Raw genomic sequence first — 12895 nt, 5'->3', positions numbered from 1 at the left:
TTATGATTATACAGTGGAAGTGAGAAATAGATTTAAGGGACTAGATCTGATAGACAGAGTGCCTGATGAACTATGGACAGAGGTTCGTGACACTGTACAGGAGACAGGGATCAAGACCATCCCCATGGAAAAGAAATGCAAAAAAGCAAAATGGCTGTCTGGGGAGGCCTTACAAATAGCTGTGAAAAGAAGAGAAGCAAAAAGCAAAGGAGAAAAGGAAAGATATAAGCATCTAAATGCAGAGTTCCAAAGAACAGCAAGGAGACATAAGAAAGCCTTCCTCAGCAATCAATGCAAAGAAATAGAGGAAAACAACAGAATGGGAAAGACGAGAGATCTCTTCAAGAAAATTTAGAGATACCAAGGGAACATATCATGCAAAGATGAGCTCGATAAAGGACAGAAATGGTATGGACCTAACAGAAGCAGAAGATATTAAGATGAGGTGGCAAGAATACACAGAAGAACTGTACAAAAAAGATCTTCACGACCAAGATAATCACGATGGTGTGATTCCTCACCTAGAGCCAGACATCCTGGAATGTGAAGTCAAGTGGGCCTTAGAAAGCATCACTATGAACAAAGCTAGTGGAGGTGATGGAATTCCAGTTGAGCTATTTCAACTCCTGAAAGATGATGCTGTGAAAGTGCTGCACTCAATATGTCAGCAAATTTGGAAGACTCAGCAGTGGCCACAGGACTGGAAAAGGTCAGTTTTCATTCCAATTCCAAAGAAAGGCAATGCCAAAGAATACTCAAACTACCGCACAATTGCCCTCATCTCACGTTAGTAAAGTAATGCTCAAAATTCTCCAAGCCAGGCTTCAGCAATACGTGACCCGTGAACTTCCAGATGTTCAAGCTGGTTTTAGAAAAGGCAGAGGAACCAGAGATCAAATTGCCAACATCCGCTGGATCATGGAAAAAGCAAGAGAGTTCCAGAAAAGCATCTATTTCTGCTTTATTGACTGTGCCAAAGCCTTTGACTGTGTGGATCACGATAAACTGTGGAAAGTTCTGAAAGAGATGTGAATACCAGACCACCTGACCTGCCTCTTGAGAAACCCATATGCAGGTCAGGAAGCAACAGTTAGAACTGGACATGGAACAACAGACTGGTTCCAAATAGGAAAAGGAGTACATCAAGGCTGTATATTGTCACCCTGCTTATTTAACTTATATGCAGAGTACATCATGAGAAATGCTGGGCTGGAAGAAGCACAAGCTGGAATCAAGATTGCCAGGAGAAATATCAATAACCTCAGATAAGCAGATGACACCACCCTTATGGCAGAAACTGCAGAGGAACTCAAAACCCTCTTGATGAAAGTGAAAGAGGAGAGTGAAAAAGTTGGCTTAAAGCTCAACATTCAGAAAACATCATGGCATCTGATCCCATCACTTCATGGGAAATAGATGGGGAACAGTGGAAACAGTGTCAGACTTTATTTTTGGGGGCTCCACAATCACTGCACATGGTGATTGCAGCCATTAAATTAAAAGACATTTATTCCTTGGAAGGAAACTTATGACCAACCTAGATAGCATATTGAAAAGCAGAGACATTATTTTGCCAACAAAGGTCCATCTAGTCAAGGCTATGGTTTTTCCAGTGGTCATGTATGGATGTGAGAGTTGGACTGTGAAGAAAGCTGAGCACTGAAGAATTGATGCTTTTGAACTGTGATGTTGGAGAAGACTCTTGAGAGTCCCTTGGACTGCAAGAGATCCAACCAGTCCATCCTAAAGGAGATCAGTCCTGGGTGTTCATTGGAAGGACTGATGCTAAAGCTGAAACTCCATTACTTTGTCCACCTGATGCAAAGAGTTGACTCATTGGAAAAGACCCTGATGCTGGGAGGGATTGGGGGCCAGAGGAGAAGGGGACGACAGAGGATGACATGGCTGGATGGCATCACTGACTCGATGGACATGAGTTTGAGTGAACTCTGGGAGTTGGTGATGGACAGGGAGGCCTGGCGTGCTGCAATTCATGGGGTCGCAAAGAGTCAGACACGACTGAGTGGCTGAACTGAACTGAACTGAATGGAGTCATATTATATTTTTTGAAGTCTTATCTCTGCTGTATTATCTCTGACAAGTAAACTCTCTTTGAATTTGTAATACAAGCAATTATAAGAATGAAAATGACAGCTTTACTTATGTTACACGTATACACTAAAGTTAAAGATCTGTCTGAAATAGAACACTTCTTATAGAATTTAAGGACAATTCTTAACCAGAAATGTCTTTAGAAATTAACCCGAGTCTTCAGAAAGTATCTTAATATGTTCATGGGTGGCCTATCAATAAAACCAAATTGAACTCTAATTTGGCCAAGTGATTCTTTATGACTATTTATTATGACTATAATCCCCCCATGATTAATATTCAGATCCATAAATACTAAGAACAGGAAAAAAAAAATCTACAAAGCATTTTTCCTTGGAAGACCACATGGCTACCATTTACTTTTATCCCCAAAAGAATGATTTCTAAAACCTGTGGATATGACTTCATGAATCTGAAGACTTATAGCTTATGATCCTTCAGAGCAGCATTCTCACACCAAGGACCACCAGGATCAGAACACTGGCTGTTTGTTAAAAATAACCCTAGATCTACTAACCCAGACTCTCTGGAACAGAACCATAGAATCTTTTTTTTCTTTCTTCAACAGCTATTCAAGGAGTTCTTATGCTAAAACCTGTCAATCAGCAGTTCTCAAACTTTTTATTCTCAGGACCCCCTTAAAAATTGAGGATCCTAAGGAGCATTTGTTTATGGACATACATCAATTTTACTGTATTACAAACTAAAACTGAGACATTTATAATATATTTATTAATTTATTTTTAAAATAAACCTATTACATAAATAACATCTCTATGAAAAACAACTTATTTTTAAAAAAATTTAGTGAAAAGAGTGACATTGTTAAAGTTTTGGAAGCTTCTCTAACGATTAATCTCTAGCTTAGAAGACAGCTGGATCCTCACAGCTCTGTTTTTGCATTCAACCTGTTGCAGTATGTTATTCTGGTTGAAATGTACGAAGAAATTTTGGCCTCACACTCACTGGAAAAGAAAGGACAGTATATGAAGAATCTTTGCAGATAACTTTGGATATTATTTAATACTACATCAAAACTTGACAAGTAGTAGTTTCTTCAAGGTTAGAGGCAGTGTAGACTCTGAAACCATAGCAATGAACTCTTCATACACAGTTACATTAAAATCCATTAGTCTATCTTGCATTTTGAATGGAATGTTTTCATGCATGATTTTGTAATGCCATGCATCAAGTATCTGTAAAACACTATTTCAGAGACATGCAGACCTTCAAATACCAACATAATTTATTATAAACTATCACAAAACCACATTATCAAAAAATTACATTAATCCTGAGAAGCTGTCAAACACACAGTAGTGGATATAAGTTTCTCAAACTCGAATTTCCACTCTAAAGCATCGGCAACAAATAATGTCGGTTGTTTTCCTTGAAGAAAAAGCTTCCTTCCTTTCATTTTTGAGAAAATATCAATATCCCTGTTGGTCTGTCAATCATTCTTTCAAGTAAGCATGGTGCTTCGTGAAAAAAGCAGCTAGTTTGAGATCACAACTCAAACAATTCCACAAGTGCTATTCCACCAGACTTCTTCGCAGCAGAAGTGCTTTCTGCAGCCCTGCCATTTCACTGCTGCTGCTGCTGCCAAGTCGCTTTCAGTCGTGTCTGACTCTGTGTGACCCCATAGATGGCAGCTCACCAGGCTCCCCCACCCCTGGGATCTTCCAGGCAAGAACACTGGAGTGGGTTGCCATTTCCTTCTGCAATGCATGAAAGTGAAATGTGAAAGTGAAGTCGTGTCCTACTCTTCACGACCCCATGGACTGCAGCCCACCAGGCTCCTCCATCCATGGGATTTTCCAGGCAAGAGTACCAGAGTGGGTTGCCATTGCCTTCTCTGGGCCATTTCACTACAGAGTATCAAAAAGCCATTAAAAAAAAAAAAGTCATCAAGAGCTGAGAGAGAATGAAATTAATATTGTTTACTGTTTTATCATGGGCATTAAGTGAAATCAGACATTTTTTTCCCATGAAAGTGCAGTGAGTACAAGGACTAATAGTATAAGTACAAATGCCAACTAATTAAAAAAATAAAAATAATGTTATAAAAATAGTTTTAATCTCAAAGACCCACTCTGAAAAGATTTCAGAGACCCACTGTGGACCACACTCTGCAAATTGCTGCTAGGCAACTCAAAGAGAAGGATCAGGGAGCAACCCATCCATGTGTGTGGTTAACGTCACTTCAATTATGTCCAACTCTTTGCAACCCTATGGACTGTAGCCTGCCAGGCTCCTCTGTTCATGGGATTCTGTGGGCAAGAATAAGGGAATGGGTTACCATGCCCTCCTCCAGGGAATATTCCTGACCCATCCAGGAACAATACAAAAATAACAACTATGTCTTCACTTGACAAAGGAACAAGGGGAACTTAGACAAAAGTCTGCTGTGATTTAGGGATGGAGTGATTGAGATTAATGGAAGCTGGGTCCTGGTATCATAGGTACATGAACAGCAAGTTTTAAAAATCTGGGGAGTGAAAGTGTGCAACAATTCCTACCTGTGCAAGTGACAGGCACACACTGGAGTTTCATATTTAATGATGTAGCTAGACTTCTCCCCAGAATCAAAGTTCATGTTTAGGGAGTTCCCTGGTAGCCTAGTGATTAAGATTCCAGTGATCAGGATTCCTAATCCAGTGGTGAGGATTTCCGTGACCCGGATTCAACCCCTGGTCAGGGGAACTGAGATGCTGCAAGCCACACAATGCGGCCAGAAACAAAACAAAGTTTACATTTAAAGGGGAAAATGTTCACTCTGTCAACTGAAAAGCTATATTTCTAAACAGTATGTATAGGAGTTTCCTGCCTGCCCAGCAGTTATGACTCCAAGATTTCACTGCCGAGGGTGCTGGTTCAATTCCTGCTTGGAGGACTAAGATCCTGAAAGCCACTTGGCGCAACCAAAAAAATAAATAAATAAGCAGTATGCACGTTATGATTAAAACATTAAAATTATGAAAGCGAAAGTGAAAGTCGCTCAGTTGTGTCCAACTCTTTGCGACCCCTTGGACTATACAGCCCATGGAATTCTCCTGCCCGGAATACTAGAGTGGGTAGCCTTTCTCTTCTCCAAGGGATCTTCCCAACCTAGGGACTGAACCTAGGTCTCTTGCATTGCAGATGGATTCTTTACCAGCTGAGCTGCCAGGGAAGCCCACTAAAAGTAAACAGGTACAGATTTATTTATCTGTGTCTAAAGACAAACATGATGATACTTACCACATCATTTTGTCTTTAGATTCTGCAATCTCTGCCTATCATTTGATGAATTATGACATCTGTAGCCTAGAAGACTACGATGATTCAAAAATGATTTAAAAATAAATAAATAAATTGTATTTTTTTTTCTCCTCCAAGTTCTTGTATGTGAGATCACAAAACTGAATATTTCATCCCACCCTAAGTCCACACTATACAGATCTTAAAAACGTGCTGCTGCGGCTGCTGCTAAGTCGCTTCAGTTGTGTCCGACTCTGGGCGACCCCATAGACGTCAGCCCACCAGGCTCCCCGGTCCCTGGGATTCTCCAGGCAAGAACACTGGAGTGGGTTGCCATTTCCTTCTCCAATGCAGGAAAGTGAAAAAGTGAAAGTGAAGTCGCTCAGTCGTGTCCGACTCTTAGGGATCCCATGGACTGCAGCCCACCAGGCTCCTCCATCCATGGGATTTTCCAGGCAAGAGTACTGGAGTGGGGTGCCAAACGTATTCACATGGAGTATCTTCTAAGATAAACAAAGTGTCTTCAAAAAGATACTGAGTTACAGGTATAATTTGCTACTGTCTGTGGAAGGAAGAAAAAAAGAGAAAGAATAACATGTTTGCCTATATATCACACATGACCATTCTGGAAAGATAAAGAAATAGGTACCTAGCTGTCCCTGGGAGAGAGAGTTCAGAGGATAAGATGAAGGGGAGACTTTGCATTTACTGTAGTGATTAAACTTCCCCTCCCCCCTAAAATAAAAAAACTAGCTTGGAACTGAAAAACAAAACTGATACGTTCTGGCTGAAAATCTGTAGTTCAGACTAGCATTCATCTCTCCTAAGGAAAGGGGAAGCAGGTTCATCCAGAGACTATATGGGTTTTCTGGATGCCCCACTTCTAGTCGCATTCTCCATTACTTGGGAGATAATGGTAAAAGAAAGCCACTCTCTTTGCCAAGTTTAGGGAATCCAGTGGTAGAAGTCATTGGAATCACACAGCTGTATAGAGGGCACTTCTGACACAGTCATTTCTGCAGGATTGTTTTGAAATTAATAAATGACTTTTAAGAGCCATTTTAGGTTCAAATTAAAATTAAGTGGGAAGTACAGAGTTCACCTATCCCCCACCCCTTTTCCCCCTATAGGGACAGCCTCCCCTTGCCACTCCCACCCTATTAACGTCCAGCACCACAGCAGTACACTTGAGAAACAGGAATCTTAGATGGCTCCATGAACCTAGGATTCTTCAACATAGTAATCAAGACCCTAAAGCGTCCCAAGTGCTTCTATCTACTTATTTATGTACTCGAATGGAAAGGGTAATAACACACGGAATTAAGAATAAATATTGATATATATGCATGTTCAAATTAAATATGAGATAATAAAAAAGAATAAATATTGAGATTTGGCTTTGATTATTCCACCTGCTCCGATGCATAAGACAGTGACCACTCTAATTACATTTTATTTTGGTTAATGTTTCAATAAATTTGCTTTCTCTAAACCTATTGATAAAAAGAGGCCCAAATACAAGACTGATTTGTCAGGCAAATTCAGTCTGAGATTAAATATTTATTGTATCTAAACCACAAGTAGAAAGAAATTCAAAGGCTGACGATTTTAATGCCAACTCAACGCAAGATTGCACTTTGCTTGGTTTAGAGGAGAGGTAATTACACAGCTAACATCTGGGTTTTGAGGTTTTGAGGATGACATTTGGGTGGACTGGAGGTGGGAGGGGGAGGAAAGAACAAAGGGAAAGTCTCATGATTTTAGCTTCTGTCAGAAAAAGTGTTTGCTTAAAAGTAAAAACAAAATGAACATTAGAAAACAAGCAAAAAACAAGCATTTCAAGAAGTATTTACTAAGCAGGTGCTCAAAGTCACACTCAGATCCTCCAATTTCAACAAGAACAGGAGGTCAGGCTGCCACAAACTAATAAAATCAATCAACGAAGTGGGAATAACAGTGGGTTCACAGCAGGCCAGGCAGGATTTCCCTAAATAGGGCTCACCCTCAATCATCTCAATCAGTTTTCAGAAATGGCTTCTACAAAAACTACCCAAACATCCCCCTAATAATTTACACTCCTCCTCCACAATAGGGAAGCCATTTATTTACCAGAAGGTTTACTTTCTCTTTCAAACTCTGCTGACTTCCTCCCGCCCCACATTCGGCCAAGAAACAGCGGCAGGCCTTTTCTCTTCGGCCTTCTCTGACCCCAAACCGGAGAGCTGGTGCAAGAGAATCTGTTTCATGGAGGTGCTGAGTGGCTCTTCTTAAACCACAAGGCTGTTTTGAGTTTTCGTTTGCAAAGGAAAGTTACAGGACAGGAAACTAAAGCTCGACTCCTCCAATGAAAACACACGCACTCACATAGCACAGATGTGAAAGAACAAATCCCTTCCTGGCCTCATACGATTATTCACTCTACTTAGGGTGCAGCCTCACCCCCAAGCTGTGACCTCACCCCCAAGCTGTGTGCTGGCCCACCTTCCTTGCCTGAGTCCCCCACCCCTCAAACCTTTCGTATTATCTGTACTTTTTGTATCAAGAACTCCAAGCGACTGTTTACATTCCTAAGTGGCCATAAAAATCTAATGTGTTGAATATCACTTCAAATAAATGGGCCACCATCAGAAGATGTAGAGACACATACGTCTGACAAAGGCATCCGTGTAAACGTGCTCTGTTCCTTTTGCGTGATAGCCTCCGTCTCCTCCACCACAGTGTAAATCCCCCTGCTCCCTATTCATTTAGTTTTTTTCCTATTAGGTTAGAAGCTCCTGATTACTCCTTCTTTCCTTTGGGTCATGAAAGGTTACCACAAATCATAACTGGTGTGACTTTATAGTTAGATACTGTGGTTTTTAATAATAGCAATTATTAGCACTCCACTTTTAGCTATCTCCCAGGTTCTGTGCAAAGTACTTCACATACCTTATCTTGCTCAATCCTTACAAATCCCTTACAATTGGATCTGGTATCTGCACTTTCTGGACAGAGAAAGTGAAACTGGGAGAAGTTAAGCAACTGACCCAAGATCTAAGGGATGTTGGATCTGGGATGAAAGCCCAGGAAGTTTGAGCTCATTGCCATTCGTTTGACTCCTATCACAGCTGTGGATCATGAAATCCTCAAACTCACCTCAACCAAACATTTCAACACTACAGTAACAGTTACCTTAGGAAAGCTCATGTTTGATGTAGTTAAAAAGTCAAAGGTCAGGGAAAAGTTCAGTGATTAGGAAAGTCATTTATTCTTAAGGATGGAGGGGGGAGGTTTTAGCAGAAAAGAAACCAGGCAATCTAAACTTTACTTTGGGGGCAGGTCTGCCTTTCGTATTACTTTTTTATTAGGCTATTAAAAAGGAATTTGCAATAAATTTGTCCAAGATAAATCGGTAGGTAGAAGCAGCTGCAAAATAGCTGGAGAAACACACACCAAACTAATAAGACATGTATAAAAAATTATACATGGTTTCTATTTCGACAAATTTAAATTTCTTTACAAGAGCATGCGTTACTTTTATAAACAAGAAAAAAACAACTTAATAATATCTGAACCCAATTATTAACAGAAGGGCTGAGAGTCAGCTTCCTTTCTCCTCAGTTCTCCTAAATTAAGAACTTCCACTTATAGCTCCCTGAACACACTACGCTGTTTTAAGCCTCTGCACGCTCATGTTCCCTCAACCTTGAATACAGCTATTCACCAACTCAACTTTGTTGGGAGAATTCCTAATCATCCTATAAAACCCTAATCATGTGTTCCCATGTGAATACCCTTCTATAATAAAGCCTTTCTCTCTCATCCCTAAAAAAATTAATCACTTTTCTTAGACATTTAATAAAAACTTGGATTTAGCAAGTTCTTACTGTACACCAGGCATTATGCTAAGTATTTTACCAGCATCATCTCCTGGAGTCTTCAATAGCACTAGGAGATATACACTGTTAGCCTCTCCTTTCATAGATGAGAAAACTGAGGTTCAGATTCTGACTAAGAAGTGGCAGATATAGGATCCAATTCCAGAATGTGCTGGACTCCAGAGTCTGACCTTTGAACCACTGTGCTGTCATCTTCCCACTCCTAAGTCCCTACTGACGAAGCACAGACCCTGGCCCCTATAATACCACTTCCGGTCCCTGAAACAGGGACCATATTGCATTATCCTTGGATCCTGCCTAGCATGATAACCAACTCTCATTACATAACATGCTTGTTGATCTGAACTAGAGTTGTGATATTAATAATATGATATAGGAAAACTGAACATAATAGAAATCCTTTCTTGCATATGCTATTCCTTTCAAAATCTGGAGATATTTCAAACAACTCACTACCGAAGTACCATAAAACCATCCTGACAAAAGGGCCCCACTGTAACCCAAGGTTCCTTGCAACAAGTGTGTAACCACAATATTAATTTCACCATAACCAACACAGATTGAGGTAGCCCAGGGATGTCATTCTGCTGGACCTCACCAAGGCTGCTCCAGGACACCAGGAGTTCTCCCGGATCTGGACATGTCCTTCAAGTGTTCATTGGCTAGTTGTCACACATGACCCAAAAGTTAAGGTAAAATTTTTTTAAATATGGAAGACAGAAAATATGAGTGGACATGTGTAGCCAGTTAAAAATCCTCATTAAAAAAAAAGAAAACAAATCCACTTCTGCACTTAACCACACAAATCTGCAAAGTCAGGACCCCTCTTTTTGGGTGCTGGTCCAGTTTATACGGTCATCTTCAATGACAACTTCCCTGGGGTGGAGGCCACACATACCCATTTACTTTATACAAATTAACCAACGTCAGGCATGTAGTAAGCACTCCATAATTAAACATCAATATTTGGCTTCAAAAATCTTTAAACTCCTTGACCTTGCATTCAAGACCTCTTACTCCTCTATTTACTTTGCTAATCTACTAGAATTGGGTCTGTGCCGTATCACCATACCTCCTTGCCCCAAATTCTTTACATCAGTCAAATGCCAACCATTATGTGGGTCTCAGATCAAATCTCTCCTCTGGCAAGAAGACTTCTAGACAACTGCAAGACTCATAACCTCTCCTCCTTCTGAAGACCTGTAGTGCTTAGTGAAGCACTGTCCAACAGCGAAGCATTCCACTCTATGATAATGGAAATGTTCTACATCTGTGCTGTATGTTTTAAAACATATAACAGCTACCCTGCTGGACAGCATGGGCTTACAGTCTCACCATCTCTTTGAGGAAATCAAGTTGCATTACATGGATAAGAAATTCATGAAGTTGTCACAGTAGACTGCAAGGTCTGTCAACAAGGCATCTTGTTCCTCATAGCAACTTCACAAAGGTGTAAAAAGTAAATATTTGTTGATCTGTATATAACCTCTGAGAAAGCCATAAGATTAAAAGGTGCTGGACTCGGCCTCTGGAATGATGGCCACCACCTCTGCCCCATCTCACCATCTGAAAGTCATGACGTGCAGAGGCAGGAGGAAAGAGCAATTTGTATTTGGAGATACAAATGACAACCAATCAAGCCACAAGACACTTTGGTTTAAATGACATTTAGGTCATAACTGTCCTTCACCTACAAACCTGCCTCAGTAAATCTCTCTTTCCATCAGCAAATAGCTAAATTCTGATGGTAAATTATGCAGACTAAAAAGTTAGTTACCTGAGGGGAAGGAGATTGAGAGTTTGGGATTGACATGTACACACTGCTATCTTACAACAGATAATCAAAAAGGACCTTTTGTATAGCACAGGTAATGCTGCTCAATATTCTGTAATAACCTAAATGGGACTCACCTGTTTATTTTAAATATCTCCTTTGGAGTCTTATAGGATATTGATGGTATTTCATTGTCTAGGTATATGTTAGAATTTCACTGACACTTTTCCCAGTAGGGCCTACAGTCACTCTAAATTAAGACCTAATACTTAAGCATAGATAGTCAAAAGCAAACAAAATATACAGAAGGTACAAGCTCCACCACTATGGTATGTTGCTGCCCGGGCAAATGTCTTGTTCCTTACACCTCAATTTCCTTATCTTCAAAACAGAGTTAAGGTTACATGAACTATCTACCCTTTGTGGGTCAAATTATAATTATGGATATTTCTAGATGGCTATTCTTCCCAAAAGAATGACATATAAAGATAGAAGATTTGTGAATTTTCTAGTGGTTCTTTGTTGTAGATATGCTAGCAAATATAGAGATTAAGGTCAAGCCTCAGGGACTCCCCTTGTGGTCCAGTGGTTAAGAATCTACGCATTCAATACAGGGGAGTCAGGTTCAATCCCTGGTGGGGGAACTAAGATCCCACATGCCTTGGGGCAACTGAACCCACGCACCACAACTAAGACCCTATGCAGCCATAAATAAATAATAAATACACACACAAAAAAGCCTCTAGTATCTACAATTTCTTTATTTTTTTTGTATTAAAGACTTCTTTCCTCCATCCCACTGTGCAAATGTCACTGCAAAAATTCTACTAGTAGCTCAGCCTGGCACATGTAATAAAGAAATAAATGTGCTGACTCAGGGAATACAGACATATTTAATATAAAACATAAAATTGGCTAAATCAAGTCATAACAGTCTAAATCCACATATAAAAGATTGAGATAATTTACGGTTCTGATTTATTCAAACCAATGCTCTACCAGCTCAGCCAGCCAAAAAACTACAACCCACACATAGAATAAATATGCCCTTTATTTATTTAACCAACCAGCAGGGACACGTTATATACATTTTTAGTAAGAATAAGTGTGTCAATACCATGCATCCACTTGATATAACACAGAAAGATGTGGACTAAACATGGAAAAAACCACTCAGGTGACGGTTTGAATTAAGCTAACTAAAGTACAACCACACCCCCAAACACAGGTAAAGTTTGCACACATGGCTTTGCCAAGGCCAGCCTGTCTTTGTTTCCCTCTCTGCATTTACCCAAGATCTTGGCTCTGAGACAGAAAACTCCCACTCTCGATTGGTTCATTCTGTCCTATGCAATTAAGCAACACCACAATCCAGTAAACGCAAGGGCTCAATTATTTATCTTCTGGCCAAGTTTACCAGGTGGTTACAAAAGAATAATGTCAAGGAGGAAAAAGGTTTATTTCTCTTTAGAGCTGGGTTGATGGGGGTTTTATTTGGATTTTTTTTTGGAAGAGGGAGAAGGGAAACACGACTTTACCCCCAGAAAAAGGCTGGGGGGAGTTTAGAAAGAGTACAAGACTGTCAATTTCCCTACAGGAAACTTGAATCTTATGCAATAATCCTACCCATAACCAAACAGCCCGCAAGGCTGTAAAAGGAAGACACCTATTCCTACCTCCTCCAGGGGGGCACAGCTGGCTCCTAAAGGAGCAGGAACAGGGCAAGGCGGAGGAAGTGGCTCAGCCGGGAGACGCCGGGCCCCGCCGGGGGGCGGCGAGGAGGCGCTTGCCAACCACCCCCCTCCGTGATCTCCGCCGGCGTGACAGTCGCTCCCGTGGCCGGAACGTCCCCAGAGCCCCAGGGAGCAGGAAGTCGGGGGGCTGTCCCTCG

The 12895-nt window shown here is 40.7% G+C and overlaps 1 protein-coding gene across 4 annotated transcripts in view; it reads right to left on the bottom strand.

Annotated features, from left to right (window-relative positions):
- STAT3 (signal transducer and activator of transcription 3 (acute-phase response factor)) overlaps positions 1–12895 on the bottom strand; it is a 76219-nt gene that overhangs the window by 62717 nt on the left and 607 nt on the right. The window lies entirely within an intron of this gene.

The sequence above is a fragment of the Bison bison genome, unplaced genomic scaffold, assembly GCF_000754665.1.
Source record: "Bison bison bison isolate TAMUID 2011002044 unplaced genomic scaffold, Bison_UMD1.0 scf7180017864180, whole genome shotgun sequence".
Classification (NCBI taxonomy): Eukaryota; Metazoa; Chordata; class Mammalia; order Artiodactyla; family Bovidae; genus Bison; species Bison bison.
This window is presented reverse-complemented; position numbering and strand designations above follow the sequence as displayed.